General features: G+C 39.3%; 1 protein-coding gene across 1 annotated transcript in view; it reads right to left on the bottom strand.

Annotated features, from left to right (window-relative positions):
- Positions 1-13,181, bottom strand: part of TMEM120A (transmembrane protein 120A) — a 101,672-nt gene that overhangs the window by 38,624 nt on the left and 49,867 nt on the right. The window lies entirely within an intron of this gene.

Below are 13,181 nucleotides of genomic sequence, written 5' to 3'. Positions count from 1 at the left end.
CTTGTTGTCATAAGATACCCACAATTCTCTTGTTTTTTTAAATTTTCTTTAGGCTTACACTATATGGCCAAACTTATGTAGACACCCCTACTGATTATTAAATTCAGGTGTTTCAGCCAACTGGTGCATAAAATACAGCAAGTAGCCATAAATTCTCCATAAACACTGGCAGTACAATAGGTCATACTGAAGAGCTCATTGACATAGGATACCACCTTTGCCACAAGCCTGTTTGTGAAATTTCTGCTCTACTTGATCTGCACCAGTCACCTTAAGCACTATTATTGTGAAGTGGAAGAGTCTAGGAGTAACAGCTGCCCAACAACCATGAAGTTGTAGACCACGCAAACTCACGGAGCAGGGTCACAGGAGTGGTGGACCTTGTAAAAATTGCCTATTATCTGTTGCATCACTCCCAACAGAGAACCAAACTGCCTCTGGAAGCAACATCAGCAAAAGAACTGTGTGTCTGGAGTTTCAAGTAATGCATTTTTAAGCAGCTGTACATAAGCATCACATAAACATGCACAAGGACAAGCTTTGGCTGGCGTGGTGTAAAGCATGTTGCCAGTGGACTCTGGAGACTAGAATAGGTGTTATGTGGAGTGATGAATGATGCTTTACTACCTGGCAGTAAGAATCAGGGTGTGGCTACAAGAACACTACCTACCAGAATGCAGAGTACCTATTATAAAGTTTGTGGGGGAGGGATAATGGCTGTTTTTCAGGGTTTGGGCTAGGCCCTATAGTTGCAGTGAGGATACAAAGGCATTTTAGACAATTAGGTACTTACAACTATCTGGGAACAGTTTGGAGAAGGTTCTTTACTGTCCCAGCATGAGTTCCATGAAGACATGTATTGACAAGCTTGGTGTGGAGGAATTTGAGTGATCTGCACAGAGCCCTGACTTCATCCTCACTTAACACCTATGGGATGAATTGGAATGCCAATTGCAAGCCAAACCTTCTTGTCCAACATCAGTGCCTGACCTCACAAACGCTCTTTTGCCTGTATGGGCATACAGTTTCAGACACACACCAACATTCTTCCCACAATAGTAGCAGCTGCAAAGGGGGGACGACTCCTCCATATTAATGCCCATGGTTTTGAAATGGGATACCCAACAAATTAATATAGGTGTGATAGTCAGGTGTCCACATACTTTAGGCCATATAGTGTATATGCATCAACAAATGTGAGTTTTAAATGTATCTGCATGCTTTTTTGGATGCAGAACACCGGTCATTGTTACTACTCTTGGAACTGTGAGGTTGTTAGGGGTCTTTTTAACAACATGTAGAACATACTGAAAAAAAGTTATTTTTTAAAAAAAAATCTGTCTAATTTCTGCTTGTGAAATTATTTGAATATAATCAAATCCAATTGTCTAATTTCCAAAGTTTGAGGCCTAGATTACAAGTAGAGCACAAAATATTAGTGCTATTGAGGACTAGCTTAAGTTATATCAATAGCCCTCTTATTCTTCCGCTCATATTACAAGTTGAAGGAACAGTCTAATCCAGAATTGTTAGATAGATTATCCCTTTATTGCCCATTCCCCAGTTTTGCATAACCTATACTGTTATATTAATATACTTTTTTACCTCTGTAATTACCTTGTATCCAAGCCTCTGCAGACTGCCCCCTTTTTCAGTTCTTTTGACAGACTTGCATTTAGCCAATCAGTGCTGACTCATAAATAACTCCAACAGAGTGAGCACAATGTTATCTATATGGCACACATGAACTAGCGCTGTCTAAAACTTTCAAAATGCACTGACATAAGAGGCAGCCTTCAAGAGCTTAGAAATTAGCATATGAGCCAACCTAGGTTTAGCTTTCAACAAAGAGAACAAAGCAAATTTGATCATAAAAGTAAATTGGAAAGTTGTTTTAAATTTCATGCCCTATCTGAATAACGAAATTTTAATTTTGACTAGACTGTCCTTTTAAAAGTAAAAAACTTTTACTCGAGCGAAAGCCTCAGAAATACTAACATCAGGAGGACGAATAGCGTTACACGCCAAGTCCCTCTCCCCATAGACTTATATAGGACGCTCTACAAAACCCTGTTCTGACTTTTACTCAAGTGCTAACTTGAAGGTACACTAAGTCAACTACCCTAAAGCTGAAGGTGCGTTAAAAAAAACTTAAAATAGGATTGTTTTTCACTCAGAAGAAAATGTTATTTTTTATTTTATTTTAATTATTTTATGTATATATGTGTATCTATGTGTGCAAAAACATGTGTACAGATATATACATACACATATATATATATATATATATATATATATATCACACACCTTTGAGCCCTTCCCAGTCAAACACCTTGTCATATACCATATCCCTTTAAAACACTTTTTAAACATTTATTTCAATAATAAATGTTTTACATTATATTAATATGTTTACATGTGTTCTTTTTTCTTCAATTAAATATTTTTATTGAAGTTTTTGCGATATAACAATACTTGAACAAAAAGAATAATAATAATACTAATAAGGCATTACATGAGTTATTTAGCTTGTCTTCCAGGGTATAGAGTCTCTGAATCTCTTTACAAGAGGATAGTCCATTTGTTTCTTGTACTACAGTAATATGGAAGGTTGCTTACCAACGGCTAGATTTGGAGTTTTGTCGGTAACGACCCGAAAAACTAACGCCGGCTTTTTTCTGGCCGCACCATAAAAATCTGGTATTGAGAGTCCACATAAAGGCTGCGTTAGGCTCCAAAAAAGGAGCGTAGAGCATTTTTAACGCAGCTTCAACTCTCGATACCAGTTGCTTACGCAAGCGGCCAGCCTCAAAAACGTGCTCGTGCACGATTCTCCCATAGGAAACAATGGGGCTGTTTGAGCTGAAAAAAAACCTAACACCTGCAAAAAAGTCGCGTTCAGCTCCTAACGCAGCCCCATTGTTTGCTATGCGGAAACACTTCCTACGTCTGCACCTAACACTCTAACATGTACCCCGAGTCTAAACACCCCTAACCTTACACTTATTAACCCCTAATCTGCCGCCCCCGCTATCGCTGACCCCTGCATATTATTATTAACCCCTAATCTGCCATTCCGTAAACCACCGCTACTTACATTATCCCTATGTACCCCTAATCTGCTGCCCTAACATCGCCGACCCCTGTATTATATTTATTAACCCCTAATCTGCCCCCCACAACGTCGCCTCCACCTGCCTACACTTATTAACCCCTAATCTGCCGACCGGACCTGAGCGCTACTATAATAAAGTTATTAACCCCTAATCCGCCTCACTAACCCTATAATAAATAGTATTAACCCCTAATCTGCCCTCCCTAACATCGCCAACACCTAACTTCAATTATTAACCCCTAATCTGCCGACTGGAGCTCACCGCTATTCTAATAAATGTATTAACCCCTAAAGCTAAGTCTAACCCTAACACTAACACCCCCCTAAGTTAAATATAATTTACATGTAACAAAATTAATTAACTCTTATTAAATAAATTATTCCTATTTAAAGATAAATACTTACCTGTAAAATAAATCCTAATATAGCTACAATATAAATTATAATTATATTATAGCTATTTTAGGATTTATATTTATTTTACAGGTAAACTTGTATTTATTTTAACCAGGTACAATAGCTATTAAATAGTTAAGAACTATTTAATAGCTAAAATAGTTAATAATTACAAAATTACCTGTAAAATAAATCCTAACCTAAGTTACAATTAAACCTAACACTACACTATCAATAAATTAATTAAATACAATTCCTACAAATAAATACAATTAAATAAACTAGCTAAAGTACAAAAAATAAAAAAGAACTGTTACAAAAAATAAAAAAATATTTACAAACATTAGAAATATATTACAACAATTTTAAACTAATTACACCTACTCTAAGCCCCCTAATAAAATAACAAAGCCCCCCAAAATAAAAAAATGCCCTACCCTATTCTATATTACTAAAGTTCAAAGCTCTTTTACCTTACCAGCCCTGAACAGGGCCCTTTGCGGGGCATGCCCCAAAGAATTCAGCTCTTTTGCCTGTAAAAAAAAACATACAATACCCCCCCCCAACATTACAACCCACCACCCACATACCCCTAATCTAACCCAAACCCCCCTTAAATAAACCTAACACTAAGCCCCTGAAGATCTTCCTACCTTATCTTCACCCTGCCAGGTTCACCGATCCGTCCTGAAGAGCTCCTCCGATGTCCTGATCCAAGCCCAAGCGGGGGGCTGAAGAGGTCCATGATCCGGCTGAAGTCTTCATCCAAGCGGGAGCTGAAGAGGTCCATGATCCGGATGAAGTCTTCATCCAAGCGGGAGCTGAAGAGGTCCATGATCCGGATGAAGTCTTCTATCAACGGCATCTTCAATCTTCTTTCTTCCGGATCCATCTTGCAGACCTCCGACACGGAACATCCTCTTCTCCCGACGCCTACTAGCCGAATGACGGTTCCTTTAAGGGACGTCATCCAAGATGGCGTCCCTCGAATTCCGATTGGCTGATAGGATTCTATCAGCCTATCGGAATTAAGGTATGAATATTATGATTGGCTGATGGAATCAGCCAATCAGAATCAAGTTCAATCCGATTGGCTGATCCAATCAGCCAATCAGATTGAGCTCGCATTCTATTGGCTGATCGGAACAACCAATAGAATGCGAGCTCAATCTGATTGGCTGATTGGATCAGCCAATCGGATTGAACTCGATTCTGATTGGCTGATTCCATCAGCCAATCAGAATATTCCTACCTTAATTCCGATTGGCTGATAGAATCCTAATCAGCCAATCGGAATTCGAGGGACGCCATCTTGGATGACGTCCCTTAAAGGAACCGTCATTCGGCTAGTAGGCGTCGGGAGAAGAGGATGTTCCGCGTCGGAGGTCTGCAAGATGGATCCGGAAGAAAGAAGATTGAAGATGCCGTTGATAGAAGACTTCATCCGGATCATGGACCTCTTCAGCTCCCGCTTGGATGAAGACTTCATCCGGATCATGGACCTCTTCAGCTCCCGCTTGGATGAAGACTTCATCCGGATCATGGACCTCTTCAGCTCCCGCTTGGATGAAGAATTCAGCCGGATCATGGACCTCTTCAGCCCCCCGCTTGGGCTTGGATCAGGACATCGGAGGAGCTCTTCAGGACGGATCGGTGAACCTGGCAGGGTGAAGATAAGGTAGGAAGATCTTCAGGGGCTTAGTGTTAGGTTTATTTAAGGGGGGTTTGGGTTAGATTAGGGGTAAGTGGGTGGTGGGTTGTAATGTTGGGGGGAGGGTATTGTATGTTTTTTTTTACAGGCAAAAGAGCTGAATTCTTTGGGGCATGCCCCGCAAAGGGCCCTGTTCAGGGCTGGTAAGGTAAAAGAGCTTTGAACGTTAGTAATATAGAATAGGGTAGGGCATTTTTTTATTTTGGGGGGCTTTGTTATTTTATTAGGGGGCTTAGAGTAGGTGTAATTAGTTTAAAATTGTTGTAATATATTTCTAATGTTTGTAAATATTTTTTTATTTTTTGTAACTTAGTTCTTTTTTATTTTTTGTACTTTAGCTAGTTTATTTAATTGTATTTATTTGTAGGAATTGTATTTAATTAATTTATTGATAGTGTAGTGTTAGGTTTAATTGTAACTTAGGTTAGGATTTATTTTACAGGTAATTTTGTAATTATTTTAACTATTTTAGCTATTAAATAGTTCTTAACTATTTAATAGCTATTGTACCTGGTTAAAATAAATACAAAGTTACCTGTAAAATAAATATAAATCCTAAAATAGCTATAATATAATTATAATTTATATTGTAGCTATATTAGGATTTATTTTACAGGTAAGTATTTATCTTTAAATAGGAATAATTTATTTAATAAGAGTTAATTAATTTTGTTACATGTAAATTATATTTAACTTAGGGGGGTGTTAGTGTTAGGGTTAGACTTAGCTTTAGGGGTTAATACATTTATTAGAATAGCGGTGAGCTCCGGTCGGCAGATTAGGGGTTAATAAGTGTAGGCAGGTGGAGGCGACGTTGTGGGGGGCAGGTTAGGGGTTAATAAATATAATACAGGGGTCGGCGGTGTTAGGGGCAGCAGACATAAGTATAACGTAGGTGGCGGTCGGCAGATTAGGAGTTAAAAAAATGTAATCGAGTTGCGGCGATGTGGGGGGACCTCGGTTTAGGGGTACATAGGTAGTTTATGGGTGTTAGTGTACTTTAGAGCACAGTAGTTAAGAGCTTTATAAACCGGCGTTAGCCCAGAAAGCTCTTAACTACTGACTTTTTTCCTGCGGCTGGAGTTTTGACGTTAGATGTCTAACGCTCACTTCAGCCATGACTCTAAATACCGGAGTTAGAAAGATCCCATTGAAAAGATAGGATACGCAATTTACGTAAGGGGATCTGCGGTATGGAAAAGTCGCGGCTGAAAAGTGAGCGTTGGACCCTATTTTGAGTGACTCCAAATACCGGCGGTAGCCTAAAACCAGCGTTAGGAGCCTCTAACGCTGGTTTTCACGACTAACGCCAAACTCCAAATCTAGGCCATAGTTAACATTTTAAACGTAATCGTGCAATACTATACTCTATACATTTGAATAAAAAAAAGCAATGAAAAAAAAACAAAAACAAAAAAAAAACAATTTTTTTTTAAAAACTAAGTCAGTCACCAAGTTTGTTTCCAGGAACTAATTTGTTCACGTCAAGTTGTAGGATATGTCAGTGTACTGTATGTTTATAGCTAGATGATGTTTGCAGTCAAATTACTTGGGGAGGTCTCTTTGTTCCCAAATGAACAGGATGTCAAGGATAAAGTCAGATTTCCCTATGAAACTATAATGGATTTTTCCAGGGATAGAACATGGTCCATTTATTTGATCCACATTTGTAGGGTGGGTGTCTGTATTTTTTTCTATAGCCGAGGTATTAGCCTCTTGGCACTATTAAGCATATATAGAAATAGTTTTTTCTGGTATAAACACGTGATTTTAGGTAGGTGATTTAGTAGAATCATAGCAGGGGTAAGGGTCAGTGACGTTCCTAAATGTGTCATTTATGCAGTTAGAGATATCTGTCCAGAAGGTTTTCAGTAGTGGGCACGGCCAACATATATGTGACATTGTGCCTACCTCCTCGCAATGCCTCCAGCATAACAAGGAAGTATTAGGGAACATACTTTGAAGTCTGTGAGGCATGAGATACCATCTAGAAAGTATCTTATAGTTCAATTCTGCTATAACTAGTGAGATGGAAAATCTCTTAGTTGTTTCAAATATGCTATGCCATTGACTGTCTGATAATGTTAGGGCTAGTTCTTTCTTCCATTTGGTGGTATATGATGGGCTGAAATGTGTGACTTGAGTACTGTACTATTTGTGCAGAGCTAATCAAAGGGGGTAAGAGTTCTCAATAGATCAACTTTACATAGGTTGGTGAGAATGGTGTGATGGGCCTGTAGGTATAGGAACCATTTGTGAAAAGTTGGGCCTACTATCTCAGAAATTTCAGCTTGGGAGCGGAATTGACCTCCTTTTATCAGAAGGTGTACTGGTATGTTTGAGGGCTTCCCTGCTATTCTGGGGGTTTGCATGGTTTCTAGCTTCATAAAAGTAGGGTTGTTTAGGAGGGATAAAAGGGGGGGATATTTGGCTTGAAATCGTTTTAGTTGTGGATATTACTTTATCCCATTCTCGTAATGTGCTTGTTATGAAGTAATTAAGTGTTGTGTGTGGTGACCTATGTCTTGGTGAGATACAGCAGATTTCATCTAAGGATGTTCCTCCAATAAAAGAGGACTCTAATTGTACCCATGGTTTAGAAGGGTGTGATTGGTTCCACGCAACTATTCGTCTCAGATGGGCTGATTTATAAGAGTTAACTAGATTAGGAAGACCCAATCCTCCATTTTCTCTGCTACGACACTCTGGGCCGTTGCATCGACCAAATAAAGTGTTCAAAAGATGTTTGTTGTTGTATAAGGTAATTTGGGGGTAGCTCTAGTGGTAAAACCTGGAATAAATAAATGAATTTAGAAAGGAGTGTCATTTTTATAGCATTGACTCCTCCCATCCATGATAGGTGTCCCTGTTTGTGCCATGTGTCAAGAAGTTAACGGGATTCTTTTTGTAGTGGAGTATAATTGAGGTTGAATAATTCTGATATGGTAGGGGTTATATGGATCCCTAGGTATTTTATTTTGTTTTTGATCAGAAAAGCTGTATTGGAGGCGAGATTTTGGGTGTCTGCAATTGGAGTATTGATTGTCATAAGGACTGATTTATCCATATTTATAGAAAAGTTAGATATTAGTTTATATTCGGCAAATATGTGTAAGAGGGAGGCAATTGATTGAGTAGATGTTTGTAGTGTGAATATAATATCATCCGTGTATAGCAGAAATTTCGTTGTCCCAAATCTACACCTCTTATGTTGATATCGCTTCTGATTTGCGAGGCTAGTATCTCTATACGGTCAAGAAACGCGTTGCTGTTTTTAATTGCGTTTTAAATAAATTTTGACACTTATTATCGTACTTGCTATATGGATTATTATTTCTCCTATCACAACACCTAACTTTTACGGAGGTTGAGTAACCGGTCCGCTACACCTTGTGGGCTGCACCACTGTACGCTGTGGTAACGTAGGACACTTTAGGGCTCCTGCATCCTGATTGGAGATCGATCTACACATCATTGACCTGGTTGGCGTGGTAGTCTGTCGGGCAACTTTTTGAGGTCCCGGTCTGCATTGTTAGGCACCATCCAAGTCTTGGAAAAAATTGTCAACATAGAAGTTGGTCAAAAGTATGCATCTATATAGCCATATCCAAGTCTTGTTCTCTATGTGAGTACCCACCTGCCTGGGCTTGTCCTTGTCCTGTGTTTATCCTCTGCACAGACGATATTGCTTTATGTGGCACCTCTTCATCTGTTCCTACAGGTCTGTATCTCAACTGTGAGAGCAAATAATAAGGGGGAAAAGGGGGCACCCCTGGCTAGCCCCGTTGCTTATAGGGAAATTTTGGGAGAGTACCCCATTGGCATTACTCTGGCAGATGGGCTATGGTATAAGGCTTGTACTCGTGTGAGAAATGTATCAGTGAAATCGAATTTCGACAGGGCAGACCACATAAACTTCCAGTCCACCCTGTCGAAGGCTTTCTCAGCATCAGTTGAGAGCAATATTAACGGCGTACCCACATTTCTAGCTTTCACTATGGTTTGTAACACCCTAATGGTGTTATCCTTGGCCTCTCTGCCTGGGATAAAGCCGACTTGGTCAGTATGTTTAAGTAGGTGTAGAATTTTATTTATTTGCTTTGCCAAAATCTTAGTGTATAGTTTTACATAAACGTTTAACAGGGATATTGGACTAGATCAGGTCAATTGTCAGGTTTGGGAATCACTGAGATCGTGGCTTCAAGGAGGTTTTGCGAAAAGTGTTTGTTGTGATCTATGAATTGGTACATCGCTAAGAGGTGCGTGCTTAGTTTTGTTTTAAATAAATGAAAAAATTTTGTAGTGAATCCGTCGGGGCCTGGGGACTTTCCAGAGGGTAGAATTTTAATTGCTTCATGTACCTCTTGTAGCGAGAGCTGTTCGTCTAGTGTAGAACAGTGCTCAGTGGTTAATTATGGTAGCTGAATCTTGAAAAGTAATTAGTCTATAAATTTTGTTTTGGTTTCTTTGTCTGGGGTTGACAAGTTGTAAAGGGAAGTGTAATAGTTGGCAAATTCGTTGGTGCTGTGCAAGTTGAGATGCCCTGATGCCCCCTTAAGTTGCCTAATGAAGGCGTTATATTTCTTTTTTTCTTTAAGGATCTAGCCATTAAACGGCCAGCTTTATTATTCTCAACAAAGAATTTGGCTTTTGTTGTGAGTGATCTCATGTGTGCATATTTTATAAGATAGTTATGGAGATCTGCTCTAGCTTGTTGCATTTCATTAAGTAACTGTGGCGATTTGGGTTTTAGTTTAAGTGATGTCTCTGCTTTGAGGAGTGCCACGTCAGTGTATTGTATGGCTTTTAAATTTATGTTGCTTATGCGTGTATTGCATTATTTCCCCCCTGATATAGCATTTATATGCTTCCCAGTTATTTATCGCAGATGTGTCTGTCGAAATATTAAAGGAAAATAATTAGTTTGTTTTTTCAGAAATCAGTGTTAGTGCTTGTGGGTCTGAGAATATGTAGTCATTTAGTTTCCAGTGCTGGTGATGTTTAGGTTTAGTGGACCAGGTGAAGGTGCTCTGTACCATGCTGTGGTCTGACTATACTGTGTGTATGATTCTGGAGTCCACTAAAGTTGACAAGGTGATTTGGTCACAAAGGATGTAGTCCAGTCGGGAATATGTATGTTGAGGGTGGGAAAAGAAAGTGTAGTCTTTGGTGTGTGATCCTCCATGTATTGAAAAAGGGGTATAGCTTGTAGAGATTGCCACTTAGATTTTATCTGGCTTCTGCAGATATAAGAATTTCCTGTGGAGGTGTCAATAGAGGGACATATGGGAAAATTAAAGTCTCCTCCAATAAGTATGGGACCTTTGGCTATATAGCGTACCTGGTTAATAACCTTATGGAAGAAAGAGGAGGCAGGTCTGTTAGGGGCATAAAGGTTCACTAGAGTCAGTGGTCTATTATAGTATAGTCCTACCAATATTAGTATCCTGCCGTCGGGATAATGGTATTTGTGTAGTAGGTCAAATGAAGAGCCTTTTTTGAATGATACGCTTATTCCATTTTTCTTGTCTGGGCTAGAGTTTAAATAATGTTGGTCATAGTAAAGTTTTGATAGTGTCGGTTCATTAGTCTTTTTGAAGTGTATTTCTTGTATGTAGCATAATGATGTATGTATTTTGTAGAAATCATGAAAAGCAATAGATCTTTTTTGGCTGGCTAAATTAAAACATGCTGTAGGGTGGGTCATATTTAAGTAGAATTGACTGTGACTTAGTGCTTAGTGTAATACAGTCTATATATTTAGTAGGTTTGATTGACTGTTGCTGAGTTTTATTGGTGACTTAGAGGGTAGGGGAAAGGGGTTGTAGAAACTTGTAGTAGGGGAAAACAACACATAAAGTATATAATTCAAGTCCAGGTTACAAATGGGCCTGGAGTAGTCAATATACTTAATTTGGTTAACAATAATAAAACAGTAAATTAATTAAAATAACTTAGAGGGCTGTACACAGTCTAATAAAAACCCGCCTCCGGTAGTGCAATATGATTGCAGGTCTGGTGACGTGTTTTAGACTATGTGTTAGACTAACCTAGAACTCTCACCACAAATTACAAACATTGTGTGAGTAATATTAGACATATTTATCGTACCGAGATATTGTCAGTCATGTCTCAGATTAACTGAAGAAAAATCATTCTAATATAAAAGAGCAAAGGAATATAATAAATATAAGAACTTATAGCTTATTGTGCATCTAACAAACATGTTGAGAACTGAATAGAACATTTTCAAACTGATGTGATTTTTAAAAAAACTTGTACAATCTAAGGGAACAATACAGGGTTGTAGTTCGTATGCGAATTAGGAGGGAGAGGGAGGAAACAAGCATTTGTTATATCTACCAGTTCAGGTTTTTGCCTTTTTAGGCGGGCAGTCTCTTGGTTCACATATAGAAGTCAGAGTGCTCAAGTGATCTCTGATTGAGTGAAGGATGTGAGGCATTGCTTCTTTTTCGCTTGCCTGCTGGTTATTTCTGCCCACTCGCGCCTTTGGGATTTAGGTTGTAGAGGCGGTGCTGAGGTTGGCTTAGATGCTGTGGACGCCATGTTATCTGGGGGGGATGTCAAGTTGATTGCAGAATGCACTGATGTTGGTGGGATTGGTGCATTCTATGCGCTTACCCTGTCTTGTTGTCTGGAGCGAGACAGGGAAACCCCATCTATATGGGATCTTGAGGGAGCGGAGATGTGTGGTGATGGTTGCAAATTATTTTCTTTTTTGCAATGTCCTTGCTGAAAGGTCCCGATATATTTGTATCTTTGCCCCCAAGTGTGAGAAGTTTTGTTGTGCTCTAGCGAAGTTCAGAATCTTCTCTCTATCATGGAAACTTTTGAAACAGATAATGATATCTCTGGGGGGTTGGTTATCCCCTGGTTTGGGGCGTAGTGATCTATGTGCTCTTTCCAGGGGTATTTGAGGGATGACAACTGAGTTCGCAATGGCTAGAGATTGAAATAGTCCCTGAAAATGTTCATGCATGTCCTCTCCACTGACAGTTTCAGGTATTCCCCTTATGCAGAGGTTGTTCCTCCTTGTCTGGTTCTCTAGATCATCTATTTTAGTCTCCAGGTCCAGGATCTGAGATTGCTGTTGAGTGATTGTCTGGGACATAGTGTCCATATCTTTAACAAGTTCCTCGCGGTCGTCTTCTAGGGCCTCTACACAAAAGCCCAATTAATTAATTTCCCTTTTTAGGTCAGAGCATTCTGATTTGATACAGGATTTGAGCAGATTTATAAACCCATTCATGGCTGTATAGGTCACTGGTCTGTCATCAGACTGAGGGTTCAAAGTTGGTGATGCCGGAGTTTGCGGTATATCAGGCAAATCTAAAGAATTTTCTTCCTCACAGGTAGATAAGGCTAGGTCTGTGGACTTTTTCTTGTCTACATTCTTAAAGTAAGTGTTGACAGAGCCTGTATTGGTGTGTAGTAGCTTGGCTGCTCTATCAGCCTTAGAAGGTCTGCGTTGCGCCATGATGTGTCACGAGTATATGATAGTTTAATTAGCTGTATCTCTGAAACATTAAATGATTGTGCAATAGGTTCAGCTCACAGATTGCTATAGGTAAAAGTCTCTTATAACTCTGGCATATCCTCTTTAAGCAATCCTCATTCATAGAGGCTGCATGTAGGTGATAAATGGAGTTCTGTGCTTTAGTAACCAGCTTTAAGTGTCCCAATAAGTATGAGGAGATCTTTGGCGGTTAGCAGTGCTCATTATCGTCTGAGATAAAGGGAACGCAGAGCCTTTTATGTCATAGTAGCTACTTTAGGCCAAATCAGTCATGTCCTTATAAGGAAGTGTTTGTGAGGTTTTGAAATCGCGCCTGGCATTAGTGCTATGAATTGCAGTGTCCCTTAGGTTAATACTATACAGAGTTCCATCACATAGATCGTTATTATGACAACGGATGCTGTATCTGCGTTTTGGTAGTG

Source organism: Bombina bombina, chromosome 3, assembly GCF_027579735.1.
Source record: "Bombina bombina isolate aBomBom1 chromosome 3, aBomBom1.pri, whole genome shotgun sequence".
NCBI classification, from domain to species: Eukaryota; Metazoa; Chordata; class Amphibia; order Anura; family Bombinatoridae; genus Bombina; species Bombina bombina.
This window is presented reverse-complemented; position numbering and strand designations above follow the sequence as displayed.